Genomic DNA, 15,437 nt, shown 5'->3' on the forward strand with positions numbered 1-15,437 from the left:
ATTCTCAGACTCTAAAACAGTGCCTGAAACATTATGTAATAGGGTACTTAGTGAATGGATAAATGAATGTCCCTAAATCCTTTCTCCTTCAAGGATTCATTAAGTATACATTTATTGATTTCAGGTAGAGGCAATAAGGGATATAGGAACTACGATATTTATTTTGCATCTTTAACCTTGTAAGTTTGGTTTTGTAGCTTATATTGTGATCCTCAACCTTTGTTTCACAGAAGAGAAAAATCTGAATCATTGGCAAATTTAAACTACTTATCCCTCATGCTCCATGTTATAGAGATTAATTATGTGGTTTATACTTCAGAAAACATCAGTGATACATGTTGGATGAATTTGTGATAAAGAATTACTGCAAATGAGTCGGGGATTCCATACTATGGTACAGTAAGTTCATTAGAGACTATTTGTATTGGCAAAAATGAAACACTCATTTATTTTCCTCCTTAAGTCACATTGAAAACCTAATGTTTGTTATGGAAGAATTGTAACTAATATTTCATCAGATTAGAAAACAGATTATATCTTGTCTTCTTTGCTGTTAAATACTTTATGAGTGATTGCTCTCTTTGGTGCCAGAGTTGCTCGACTTCTGAATTCTTTCTTCCTCCCTTTTTTATAAGTATATTTATGTTATCTATACACATGGTTTATGTATTCTTTTCACCATTAGTCACTATCAGTGACTGAATATCAGAAGATAAATACATTTACATATATATGTATATAGAGAAAATGAGTGTATATAATTATATAGAGAGTATGAAAATATTTATATGTATATATTATACACACTTACTCAGTTCTATTCTAACTCTTCTTTGTATGAAAGCAGCAGAGATGCCTTCCAGAATTTTTCATTCACAATTGAATGTTGTTTCTTCATATGGTTGGTCTCATGCGTTTACCGGTCACAATGTCATTTCATATTCTTTTGCCTTTTACATTAAAGGGAAAATATTTTTGACTGTGCACCAAAATAGCATATTTACATATTATACTGAAAATTGCAGAAGAATACTGATTCTTCATACTATATTTCCTATGAATAAGGAGGGATGAACATTTGGAACTTTGTCTTTTTTGGTATTTTTTTCCTCCCCCCTCCCCCAATAATTTGTCTTGTTGTATGAGAGATTTTTAGGACTTGGACCATCTATCTTCTTAATTTATATGGTAAGCCCCTTTTGCAGGGGTGTGCTGATAAATATTGAGCAATTAGCTTTCTGAAAAACAATATATGACACACTTTCAAGTTTAATCTACGTTATTAACATTTTTCCATCACTGTCTTAAGTCTAGACAATCAACAAGACAGTAAGTCAAGTCCAAATTTGTAGCTTTGCCTATTGCTGAGGTATAATTGCTTGTGATGAGGAATTTAACAATGGTTTTCTCAAGTGCCCTTGCAAAGACAATGAAAGCATCATTGTTTTGTATGGTGGATAGCATTACCTAGCATTCTCTGTTCAGAGTTATAATTCTAATGGCTAGTATTTATTGAGTCTCTAGCATGTATTAAACATCATGACAAGCAGTATGAAATGCAAAATTATAGATCCCTAGACTTGGAAAGAGACTGTAGAGACAAACTATACAAGAACAAAAATTCCCTTTATGATAATGCTGACAAGTGACCTCTTTGTCTTTGTTTGGATACTTCTAGTGAGAAGAAACTCAGACCCATTTTTCTTTTGGATTCTCATTGTTAGGAAGATTCTCTTAATATCTAGTGTATCTTTATATATAGTCCATTTATCTCCTGGTGAACTCTATTTACTCTTTTTACTTCTTCACTCTGGAGACTAGTGGAACATATCTAATACCTCTTTCAAGTGGCAGCCTTTCAGATAAATATTCCTAGGCATTTGCATACAAATGTTTTCAATACAGCAGAGTAGTTAAATACTTCTTACCTTCTTACATCTTCTCTAATTTAAACATATTTTGTTCCTTCAGCTGTTTCCCATATGCATATTCTTGAAGATTTACAAGATCTCTGGTTTGTCAATGTATTTTTAAATACATTGTACTGAATGTTGGACAAAATGAGAGCTCTTTCCTCATGGAGCTCACGGGTCACTGAGGAGTAGAGGTCAACATACATGAAATCATACTAGTCCAAAACAGGATATGATGATGTTAAACTTTTTGGAACAGGTTCTTAGTGATTCAAAGTGTTTAGAAGAGAATGAAAACAATAAGAGCTGGAGTAATCAGTGAAAACTTTGTGAATTTGGACTTTCAAAAGTTTTATTGATCTTTTTAGGGGGAGGTGTTATTGTAATTTCTCAATCTGTAGACAACAATGCCAGAGGGGATGAAGAGAAAGTCTCAGGACCAAGAAGGCCTGTGATCAGTTCATGGCTTTCATAGATACTGGCAATAGGATGCTGGGGAAGATGTTTCATCACTCAGTGTTCTAAGCAATTTTCTAAGAATAGAAGTTTCATGGAAGATGCTGACCTTCCTTTGTTGTGGGAGTTCTTTATACTAATGAAATCACAAGTCTAGTATCAAATTTATAATATATATGAATATATAATCAAATATATAATATTTCTCCTACATTGAATTTAAAACAATCTTGTTTAACAAAACATACAATTCTACGCCCCTCATTTCTCTCTACTTGTCTGCTAAGGGCAAAGGCAGATATTTTATATGTTTGTCAGGATCATGTTTGGTTATTGCAATCAGTCAAAATTTGGCCAACATTAGTGACATTTAAAAATTACATTATTGTTTTCCTAGTTCTGCTTGTTCTATAACCTTGTTCTATAGACCTTGTTCTATTACAGTTCATTTAAGTTTTCCCATGTTTCTCTAATTCCTCATATTTGTTATTTTTTAAAGGTTAAATGTATTCTATAACATTTTTATGCCACTTTGTTCAACCATTGTTGGCAACTGATGGGCATCTATTGTACTTTTTTATTTATCACAGTGCTGTTATGCACATTTTGGCATAATTGGGACCTGTCTTTGCAATCTTTCAGTTATATTATCAATAGAAAGATCACTGGGGCAAAGCATATGGGCAGTTAATTTACTTTGTCTTATATAGTTCCAAATTGTTTCCCAGAATGGTTCGACTAATGCATAGATCCCTAAACAATAAATTAATGTGCCTATCTTTCCCTAGCCCCTCTAACATTGACTTTTTCTTTCTCTCTCTCTCTCTCTCTCTTTCTCTCTCTCTCTCTCTCTCTCTCTCTCTTTTTTTTAACAATATTTACCAATGTAATGAATGTGGAAGAAAGTCTCAAAGTTGTTTTAATTTGTGTTTTTTCTTATTATTGGTTGTTTTGATAATTTTTCTATATGGTATTACTAGCACACCTTTCTTCTTTTAAAAAGTATTTGTTCATAGTTTTTCACTATTCTTTTATTGGAGAAAGTTCCTTGGTCACATATATTTGTGTCAATTCATCATATATCAGACACATCAGACTTACAATAGATACCTATTGCAAGACTTCTCTATTGGAGATTTTTCTTACTTATCTTACTCACATTGATTTTGTTTGTATAAAAGTCTTTAGATTTTATGGAATCAAAATTATTTTATCTTTGGTGATCAACTCTATCTCTTTTTTTTAAATTAGAAATTCTCCCCCTAGCTTGAATTGTAAAAGAAAACATTCTATTGATATTACTGTACTCCTCGAGGGGAAAAAAGCACCTTCTAAAATACCAGAGTGCCCAGTGGCAAAAAAAAAATGCAATTACAGTGACTTGGAGCTGTGATACCTACTTCTAGGAAAGAAGCTAGAAAGGAAACTTCCATTCCCCTTGGTATAGCTTATGAACATGAACTCTCATGATTTATTCTGATAAAGAAATTTGCAAGGTAGGGAGCTGCTTCTTTTACCCAAAAGTGGTACAGTAGCTCTTAAATATAGTTGAGAAAGATTTCCCACACAGATTTTCTGGATCTGGCCATTTTCCAGCTTCTTAAGCAAGTTATTTGCAGAGCAATATATCTGTATGAACACTAGTGAGTTCATGTTGGATTCACTCTATCAAGAACTTTATTTCTATAGGATCTTGTGATTGAGTCCTTTATGCTGCAAGTACCTCTGTTCCCTTTTGGGTCAGCAATTTTTACACTGACCCAAGGTGGATGATTCTTGTCTTCTATATTGCAAGGATAGTATGGATCTATGGTGGAAGATAGCTTGCTTGTACATTTTTGTTTGCCATCTATGTTTTCATACAAGTAATCAATAAAAACAAAGAAAAACACAAAGCATTCTGTTAGAGATTTTCTTTCAAGTTGATGTTGAATTTGGGCCTGAGCATATTCTTTGTACATTTGTCTTTTGCTTTTATATATTTGAATCAATTTACTGTATATTTTGACAATGAGAATCTTATCTGAAATACTATTTCTATAGGATGTAAATATGGTTTGTAAAGGTAGGTGACATAGTGGATAGAATGTTTGGCTCAGAATCAGAAAAACTCATCTTCCTAAGTTCAAATTCAGTCTCTTGTCAGCTGTTTAATTGTAGCCAAGTCACTTAATTTCATATGTAAAATGACCAGAAGGAAGCATTCTAGTATTTTTACCAAGTACTCTCTGTAGATTTACAAAGAGTTGGACATGACTGAAATGACTGCACAACATCAACAATATGGGTGAAGATCAATGTAGTACATTAATTTGGTCATTGAACAAAAATTGACTACTAGGTATTTTAATGGTCAAATTAATGTTTGTTAATGTTAATCTAGGACTTGTATAATTCTTTGCTTTTTAAAACTTTTTCTACTTATTTCATCATTGTCACTGTGAAAATAAAAAGTAGTGACACAAGATTGAAGCTCTGTTTGAATAAAAAAATTCAAATTCATCATTTGGAAGCTAATCTTTTTATTTAGTCTGATCCTCTGATAGATACTAATTTTATATCTTTTTCCCTCGTAGGGTTATTAAATCGTATATTAATGGAATGATGTAGATATAGCATAATTTATTTAGAGTTTAGTAAGCCTTTATAAAGCATTCTGTGCTACACTTGTGTAAAAATGGAGAGATATGGAATAGATGTATTGCCATTAAGTGATTTTTGAAGCAGATAAATGTTTGGACCAAAAGAATAGTTATTAATGTTAAATGTCATCTTGAAAAGAGGTCTCCAGAGGATTATCCTAGAGTTATCTATTTGGCCTTGTCCTGTTTTATATTTTTATTAATGATGAATAAAAACATAGATGGCATGCTTATCCAAATTTACAGATGACACTACTCTATAAAAGATAGTGAATATGCCAGATGAGAACTGGCATTCAAAAATATAATGCTAAATAAGAATGCTGAGTTTGATCTAGTAAAATGAGTTTTATTCAGAACAAAAATATATATAAAGTATTGCATTTGGTTTCAGAAAAAAAATCACCTTTAAATGTGTGTGTATATATGCACACATTTATATGCATATATATGCATGTGTACATATGTATATATGTGTTTTGTATATATGTGTATGCATATATATATCCATGTGTTCTATATTAACATAGCACATGCCTATATGTTTACATGTAGGTGTTAACAATACATTTCACTGCAAAATATTTTGGTGTTTTAGTGGATTTAAGTATTTTATAGAAATCAAGGAAGCTAATGTGAACTTAGACTGTTTTGAGAGAGAGTTTCTTTTTTTATAATAATAACTTTTTATTTTTCAAAATATATGCAAAGATAGCTTTGAACATTTACCCTTGCAAAATCTTGTGTCTCAAATTTTTTTTTCCTCTTGCTTCTTTTCCTTCCTCCCCCTGGACAGTAAGTAATCCAATATAGGTTAAAATATACAATTCTTCTAAGTACATTTCCATATTTATCATGCTGCACAAAAAAATCATATCAAAAGAGACAAATGAGAAAGAAAAAAAAGCAAGCAAACAACAACAACAAAAAGGTGAAAATATGATATTGTAATCCACATTCAGTCTTCATAGTCCTCTGGATGCAGATGGCTCTCTCCATCACAAGGAATTGTCTTGAATCACCTTATTGTTGAAAAGAGTCAAGCTCTGAATGCCACATTCTAGAAAGAATATCAGTTTCTTGGAGAAGATAAAGAAAAGAGCTATCAGGATAGTAAAGGTTCTCAAGTTCATATCTTATGAAGATTGCCTGAAGGATGTGGGGATAGTTAGCTAAGAGTAGGAAAGATTTGTTTTTTGGTGAAATATGGTAGCTATTTTCAATTATTTGAAGGGTAGCTACCTAGAAGAGAAATTACACTTGTTTTGATTGGTCACAGAGGCACTAGAACTTATACATGGAGCATATTAGACTTTATGCAAAGAAAAACTTCCTAACATTAGAGTAATCCACAAATGACATGTAGTGCTCTAGGAAATAATTGCTTTTTCTTCATTGAAAATTTTCCTTAAAAGATCTGGACCACTTGTCAGGTTGTTTTTTTTCCCCCTGAAGTATGGTTTACACTAAATAATTACCGAAGTCCTTTCTAACCATGAAGTTCTATGATTTTATGAAAAGTGGAATTGGCTACCCCTTAGGAGAGAATAGTTTTATTTCACTGTAGATATTCAAATAGGATCAAGGATAACTATTGATTATTCATATATATATGTATATATATGTGTATATATATATATATATATATATATATATATATATATATATAGCAAATTCTTGTTCTGATATATATGTGCAGAAGAATCCTAGATCCCTTATACTCTAATATTCTGAAATTCTATTAAAATGACTTAGACCTTGTTCTCATAGACTTTATAACCAAATGAAGATGTAATAACTATGATCTAAGTTAGAATGTAATAAAATACAAATAAAATGCCAAAAGAAATTTACCTGTTTAGCAATCCCTCCACTCCCCCGAGAGTCAACTGTGCATTAGAAATGTGTACTCTTGATAAAAGAGGTTTAACTCCATAAATATCCATGAACTCTAGCAAAGCATATAGGTTTCCTTCCCCTTCCCTTTTTTGGCCTGGGTGGGATATGATGGTCACTGAATGGTCACTTCCAACTCAGACCTTCTGTGATTCTGTGAGTCATTTTATATCTATGTCATGATATGGGTTGATGAAATTTTTATCTCTGTAGGATCTAACACTTAGCAGAATCTCTCTTAGGATTTCCATCTAGAAAATAAAAGTAAAAATGTCATTTCTTCAAATCAGCATGAAGTCTTAGAACTGGCCAGTAATAACTTGATTTTTTGAATTAATGTTATTAGAAAAATAATTTTAGCAACATCAAGTAGTCTAAAGAAATTCTCATTAACAGTTATTATCTAATAATACTTACTGAGAACTAATGAGTAGAGTATTGTGAAGAACATGAAAGTAGTTATGATCTCTGTTCAGGGTACCAAAGTCCTAAAGTGTGAGTAAAACATATTTGAGAATAAAATGCTTATATCGGCATAAGGTTAATTACTTCATCTAGGAAAGTAAAAGAGAAGTGACAGCAATAGAAGAGACTTGAAGAGCCTTGAAAATGATCTTTTCACAAACTATAGGAGAAATTAAACTGTATTAAAAATTGCTGGCATACAAGGTACCATGTTTTTCTTGTAAATTTGATAAACAGGTTTGATATGAGATTTGTGGTTTGTCTTTGGATGACTCCATAGCATTTCAGAAATTTTTAAAGTAAACTTTACATTATTCTGAATAGGAAGGTGTCAGTAACCATAGACATTATAGATGATGAAAATGAGCTGGTCCAACATCTCAGAAGAATAATAGAATCATCACTTTGTCAGTTGGTATTCAGCAATTGACAATTAAGGAATTATAGTACATAGAATAATAGTCATAAAATACTTGGAGACAAAACTGGCTGCTACATGAGTTATACTGGAAAATTATAGTGTTGTAATGAATATGAATGATGCAATATGAATAAATGCACTCACTAACTTCTTTAAAAATTGCTAAAATTTATATATCACTTTAAAGTTTATAAAGCACTTAATATATGTATTCTCCAGACACATACACAATATAGGTATATATAATACATATATATGTATATATATGTACATGCATATATTCATATAATTTCATTTGTTCTACATGTTGACCCTCTGAGTTAGATGCTAACACAATCTCATTTTACTGATACTAAAATAGATTAAATGGTTGCTTGGTTTATATAACTAGATAGAGCCTAATGTAGAAATTTTGAGCTGAAGCTTCTTGATCCTAAGGCTAGCATTTTACCCACCATGTCACTTAGCTAATTCCTCCATTTTTATTTGTAATGATATATTATTTTCTAAGAAAATGAGTTCATTCCTCCTAGAGATTTAATAATAAGCATTATCAACTCTGAATTTCTTTTTCTTTATTTTCAAAACATATACATGGATAATTTTTGAACACTGACCCTTACAAAACCTTGTGTTCCAAATTTTCTCCTCATTTCTCCCCTCCCCTAGATGGTAAGCAATCCAATATATGTTAAACATGTTAAAATATATGTTAAATCCTATGTGTATATATATATATATATATATATATATATATATAATTATACAATAATCTTCCTGTACAAGAAAAATCAAATCAAAAAGGAAAAAAAAATAAGAAAGAAAACAAAATGCAAGCAAACAACAACAGAAAGAGTGAGAATGTTATGTTGTGATCCACACTCAGTTTCCACAATCCTCTCTCTGGGCATAGTTGACTCTCTTCTTCACAAGATCATTGGAACTGGCCTCAATCATCTCATTATTGGAAAGAGTTATGTCCATCAGACTTGATCATCGTATAATCTTATTGTTGCTGTATATAATCATCTCCTGGTTCTGTTAATTTCATTTAGCATCAGTTCATATAAGTCTCTCCAAGCTTCTCTGAAATCATTCTGCTTATCGTTTCTTATAGGACAATAACATTTTATAACATTGATATACCTTAACTTATTCAGCCATTCTCCAACTGATGGGCATCCACTCAGTTTCCAATTTCTTGACACTACAAAAAGGGCAATCACAAACATTTTTGCATATGTGGGTCTTTTTCCCTCCTTTATGATATCTTTGGGATACAAGCCCAGTACAAATACTGCTGGATCAAAGAGTATAGACAGTTTGATATCTTTTTGAGCATAATTCCAAATTGCTCTCCAGAATGGCTGGAACTGTTCATAACTGCTACAACAATGGATTAGTGTCCCAATTTTCTCTCATCCCCTCTGACATTCATCATTATCTTTTCCTATCATCTTAGCCAATCTGAGCAATTGTGAATTTTTCAAAGTTTCTTTCAACAGAAGAAAAAATTATTTTCTTTATCAGAATTAAAACAAACAAAACAAAGAGGAAACCAATAGGGTTCAGAAGAACACATACTAGATTTGGACCCAGAAGATCTAAATTCAATCCTCCATTTGCCACTTACTACTTGTACTATTTTGGGAAATGGGTTTTTGTTTTTTTCCTCTTTAAAATGAGACAGTTAGACTAGGTGACCTCTATGTTCACTTCTAGTACTAAATTTGTAATTCAGATCTTTAAAAAAAAAAAACTCTTAGACAGAGGACAGATTGAACTATGGGTTAAATGATACTGATTATTGACCTTCACAATTCTTCACAGACCAGCAGGTCCATAATGAACTTTTGTCTCTTCTAAATCCATTATAGATGAAGGAAAGAATATGTATGCCCTCTACCAGTGCCAGCAGCATTGGACATAATGGTCATGTATTATTATCTCATGAGTGTACAACTTCTAAGGCTTTTTCCTACTCTGAGATGTTTCTAGAGATGTCCTCTCTAATGCTAACAGGTTATAATTTGATTGCAGTAATAACTAATCTTAGTTATTTGTGTAAATCTAGAAGCCCTGGAAAGACGTTGACAGATATATTTGCCCCATTTCTAGAAGCATAGAAACAAAGTGTATAAACAGCCATTTGTGTCATAGTCACTTCTTGATCGGCATCTCAGTAGAATGAAGTCCATTTAACTATATGATTTTGTAATGAAACAAAATGGTGACCCAAGAGAAGTAGGCATAAAATTGGCAAAGGATCTTGGTAAATTTGTTCTCAGCAGGAATAAATACAACAGTATTAGACAAGAAACTTCCATTGTACAGAGAAATAACAGATGTTAGGGAGTTGATGGGAAATTCTACTAAATAAACCCCCTTAAGAGGAATGGGGAGAAAGCCAAGAAAGCCAACCTGTCAAAGTTTCTTTCTTTGAAAGTTCTTCTTTTGATCCTATGATCTAAGCCAGACTTTGCTAATTCCTTGACAATGTAAAGCCATGATTATTTGTGATTATAAATGAAATTGCAGCCTTTAAGTCCATTGAGGAGTCATATTCATGTATCAAAATGTTTATCAGACAAAAAATAACAAATCATATGTCAATGAGATGACCAAATACATTTTTTCTTAGGAAATCACATTGTTCTATTATTTAAAGGGAGCTGTCATATGCAACTCAGGTGGGTTGATTTAATCTTTATCCTATTTGTAGTGCATTCTTAGTCAATAATATTAGTCCTGGAAGGCTGAATTACAATCCGAGTGGCAAAGTTTTAGCTCTTTATAATCTAATTTTCCTTTCTACATATGCGAGGTATAATTACTGCAAAGCTGTATTTGTGGTTTTGATCAGTCTGACTTAGCTTTAAGCTGCTTCATATAACATTGAGGTGATTGGCTGCTCATGCAATTTCACTATCATCAAATTAGAAGCCATGGGTGAAAATGTGGCCTTTAGTAGCAGCATCTATTTTAAGGATCACTATTTCAATTATCTAGATGGAATGCATTACTTCTTTCCTCTGTTTTCCTCCTGTGGCCCATTACCTTTCCTTCACCAGAAACCAAAGGGACATTTAGGGATTTGTGGCTATCCACTGAAATTTTTATAACCTGAATTGACTTTTCAGGACCAGACAGTATCACCCAAGATATTAAACTCACAGTTCTGAATTTCCCAGGGCTGCTGCCTTACACCTGCTATTCATTTCAACCAAAGTACATAGAATAGTTATATTTTGGACATAGGAGTTTTTGGAAATTTGGAGCTGACAGGAATTTTAAAAGAAGGATTGACATCTGACATATAAGTGACCTGATTTTTTATGATTCTGGAGAGGACATCTATATTCTTATTAGAAAGGGCCTTTGGTATTATTGCCAGTCAATCCATCTTCAATTAAATCTATCAACAATCTCTCTACAGTTAGTCAAATTAGAGCATAGAAGTCAACAACACAGCTAAGAAAAATTGCTATAGTTTGGATAGACACATGAAGAATGAAGAAATTCCTGTTAGTGGTTATGGATAAGACAAAAGATTGAATATAGAAAATTCCCAAATTAAAAATAGATTGTATTCTAAAAGTTCATTTCCATGGTAAGAATGAAAACTTCTAAGACATTTTCTCAAAGAAAGGCTACTATAAAAAGAATGATGACTAAACTTTTAGGGTATCCCACAAATCTTAATTACCACCTAAAGGTGTTAAAGCATTGTCCATGAACAATGACAAAAGTGGAAAACAATCCTACCATGTTTCCCCGATAATAAGACCTATCCCCAAAATAAGCCCTCCCCTTACTGTGTAAGATTCCTCTAAAATAAGTCTTCCCCCAAAAATAAGCCCTATTGAGATTGCTACTGTAGCGAAGGTGATCCCCTGCGCAACACGCTACATTACAGTACCCTCTGTATGCACCGTCCTGTCCCTCCTCCCCCCCACTGTGAAACGGATGCCTGTGCTCCGAGCTGTATCCAATCATCCAATCAGAGCTGCAGCAGTGAGTGCCGTCATCCTGTTTTTCCTTTTTTTTTTTTTTTTTTTTTTTTTTTGATAACTTTTTATTGATAGAACCCATACCAGGGTAATTTTTTACAGCATTATCCCTTGCATTCACTTCTGTTCCAATTTTTCCCCTCCCTCCCTCCACCCCCTCCCCCAGATGGCTAGCAGTCCTTTACATGTTGAATAGGTTACAGTATATCCTAGATACAATATATGTGTGCAGAAGCGAACAGTTTTCTTGTTGCACAGGGAGAATTGAATTCAGAAGGTATAAATAACCCGGGAAGAAAAACAAAATGCAAGCAGTTTATATTCATTTCCCAGTGTTCTTTCTTTGGGTGTAGCTGCTTCTGTCCATCTTTGATCTATTGAAACTGAATTAGCTCTCTTTATCGAAGAGATCCACTTCCATCACAATACATCCTCAAACAGTATCATTGTTGAGGTATATAATGATCTCCTGGTTCTGTCATTTCACTTAGCATCAGTTCATGTAAGTCTCGCCAGTCCTCTCTGTATTCATCCTGCTGGTCATTCCTTATAGAACAATAATATTCCATAACGTTCATATACCACAATTTACTCAACCATTCTCCAATTCATTTTCCAGCTTTTAGCCACTGCAAACAGGGCTGGCACAAACATTTTGGCACATATAGGTCCCTTTCCCTTCTTTAGTATCTTTTTGGGGTATAAGCCCAGTAGAAACACTGCTGGATCAAAGCATCCTGTTCTTCCCCAGTGATTTGCTTGCTGGCGCCATTGAGAACAGTGCCGCGGAGGAGAGCTGAGGCAGGACAACATAAAAACCTGGTATGTAAGCGGGAGTGAGGGGGCATGATGGAGGATAAAAGGGGCATGATGGAAGATAAAAGAAGAACTCAGCTAGCACTCACTGCGCTAAAGAAATGAAGAACTTCCTTGCAGAGAGAAGAATAGATCAAGTAATGATTCCTGCAGGAATGACTGCCTATCTCCAGACCCTTGATATTGCAATAAACAAGCCATTCAAGGACCATTTGTGCATGGAAGTCAATGACTACATTGAAAATAGAATGGAAAGAAATCAGCGTGGAAACTTTGTGAAGCCCTGTCTGCAAGAAGTCGTGACTTGGGTGAAGAAGTCATGGGATAAAGTTACTGACAGCTGTGTTGCCAAGGCACTACGAGCAGGTTACCTGGACAAGACATGTTCTTTTAAAGAGAGCTATATTGCTGGACATGACAGATTGGGTCCACTTCTTCTGAAGGAAATAGAGGCGCAAGACATCCAGGATGGAATTCAGGGTATGGACACTTATGTGTTGTTGAAGAAGATGACATGATCATTATTGAATAAAGGTACTTTTTTTGGTTCACATTTACCTGTTTATTAAAATTGCTGTCAATATTCATTAAAATAAGCCCTCCCCTGAAAATAAGCCCTCTGGTGGTTTTCTGTCCAAAAAAATAAGACAGTGTCTTATTATCAGGGAAACACGTTATTACAATACTATAATTAATTAATTGAAGACTGGAATTTTAAAAGAAGAAATTGTAATTATTAAAAAATGTAGCCTTTTGTGTAGTATGAGGTTCAGAGGAGTTTCTATTCTATTCTAGTCTATTCTATTTTGATGTTTGTATCTATATGATATTTCTTTCTATAAATGTGAAATTTTACTTTCCCTAATACATAGATCAGTAGCCCTTGTCTATCCTTCCTTCCTTCCTTCCTTCCTTCCTTCTTTCCTTCCTTCCTTCCTTCCTTCCTTCCTTCCTTCCTTCCTTCCTCCTTCCTTCCTTCCTTCCTTCCTTCCTTCTTCCTTCCTTCCTTCTTTCCTTCCTTCCTTCCTTCCTTTTTTTCTTCCTTCCTTCCTTCCTTTCTTCCTTCTTTCCTTCCCCCCTCCATTCTTACCTGCTTCCTGTCTTTATTCCCTTCCTTTCCTCCTTCCTTCCTTCCTTCCCTTCCTCTCTCCCTTCCTTACTTTTTTCTTTTCTTAGCATCATTGTGAGGAAGTCTCAAAAAATGAAATGAAGGACTAGAGGAAACAAGAGAAAGAACTAAAGAGAAGACAAAAGGAGAGTGAATTAGGGAGAGGAGTAGAGTAATGTGACAAGAATGTAAAAAAAAAAGAAAAAAATAGGAAGGGGAACAATGTCTCTGCACTTATGAATGAAATAGAGAGGCATTTTGAGAAAGTTAAGCTGAACTTTGAGTAATAAAACACAGAGACATACTATTGATCTTAAAAAAATAGTGGAAGACTTTGGATCAGATAATTCCCCAGTTTTGGTTACTTGGTGGTGCCATCAGGATAGTATAGCTTGGTTGTTTTTTTGCATGTTAAAAAAAGGGGAGACACAAGAATCCCCATGGTGCCTTGGAGAAGTAATACCACATTTTAAGATAATATTGCTTACATCATTATAAACCAGCACAAAAGTCACTCCTTGATAGCAAGGTAGTCTCTTAGAAATACAAATAACACATATTTTCCTAACATTTAACTTTTTTTTAAAAAGGAAGATAGATATTAAGAAAGATGCTTTAACCTTTGAAATCCTTAAGTTTATTGACACATAGCTTGGAGGTAGGGTTAATATATTAGATTACAGAACTTTGATTCAAAGAAATTTGGAGTACATGGAGTAGTGTGCAGAATCTAAGATAATGAAATTTGAAGAAAGTAAATGGTATTTCCTTCTATTTAAATTAAAAATACAAATCACACAGCTCTTAAATGGAAATAGGTCTGGCTTGAGGGCAGTTTATGTAAAAAATAGGGTTTTTCACTGACTATAAGAGCAATGTGATATAGTAGAGGAAGCACTAGATTTATAATCATAGTTATAGTAAGAAGACCTGGGTTCAATTCTAGTATTTTTATCTACTACCTCTTTGACTTTGGATAAGTTATTTAACTTTATGAATGTCAGTTTCTGCATATATTGAATTAGAGTATTTTAATTAAAGTTCCTTCAAGGTAAATATAAATAATCTTATGATTCTGTGATCTCACATATGATTAAACTACTAATGACTTCATTTTCAGGATGTATTAAAAAGAAGCATAGTCTTTACAGAACAAAATATTGTCATATTTCAGCTGGAATGTTATAGCATCTCAATGTCACACTATAAGATGTGCAATGGCAAGCTGGAAAATATTAAGAGAAATGTGACTAAGATGAGGATGGTTCTGAAATTCATGTCTGAGGTATTATGTAATTTTAGAGTTGCAAAGGAGCTTCAACATCATCTAATCACTGTATAAAACTCCCAAAAGGTTAACTAGCCATCCAAAGGTCTGAGAAAGTATTTATGCCTTCCCTTCCCTTTCCCTTTTCCTTTCCCTTCCCTTTCCCTTTCCCTTTCCCTTTTCCTTTCCCTTCGTTTTCCCTTCCCCTTCCTTCCCTTCCCCTTCCCCTTCCTTCCTTTCCCTTCCCTTTCCTTCCTTTCCCTTCTCCCTTCCCTTCCCTTCCCTTTCCCTTTCCCTTTCCCTTTCCCTTTCCCTTTCCCTTCCCTTTCCCTTCTCCCTTTCCCTTTCCCTTTCCCTTTCCCTTTCCTTTCCCTTTCCCTTTCCCTTTCCCTTTCCCTTCCCTTTCCCTTCTCCCTTTCCCTTTCCCTTTCCCTTTCCCTTTC

This window comes from Antechinus flavipes, chromosome 3 (assembly GCF_016432865.1).
Source record: "Antechinus flavipes isolate AdamAnt ecotype Samford, QLD, Australia chromosome 3, AdamAnt_v2, whole genome shotgun sequence".
Classification (NCBI taxonomy): Eukaryota; Metazoa; Chordata; class Mammalia; order Dasyuromorphia; family Dasyuridae; genus Antechinus; species Antechinus flavipes.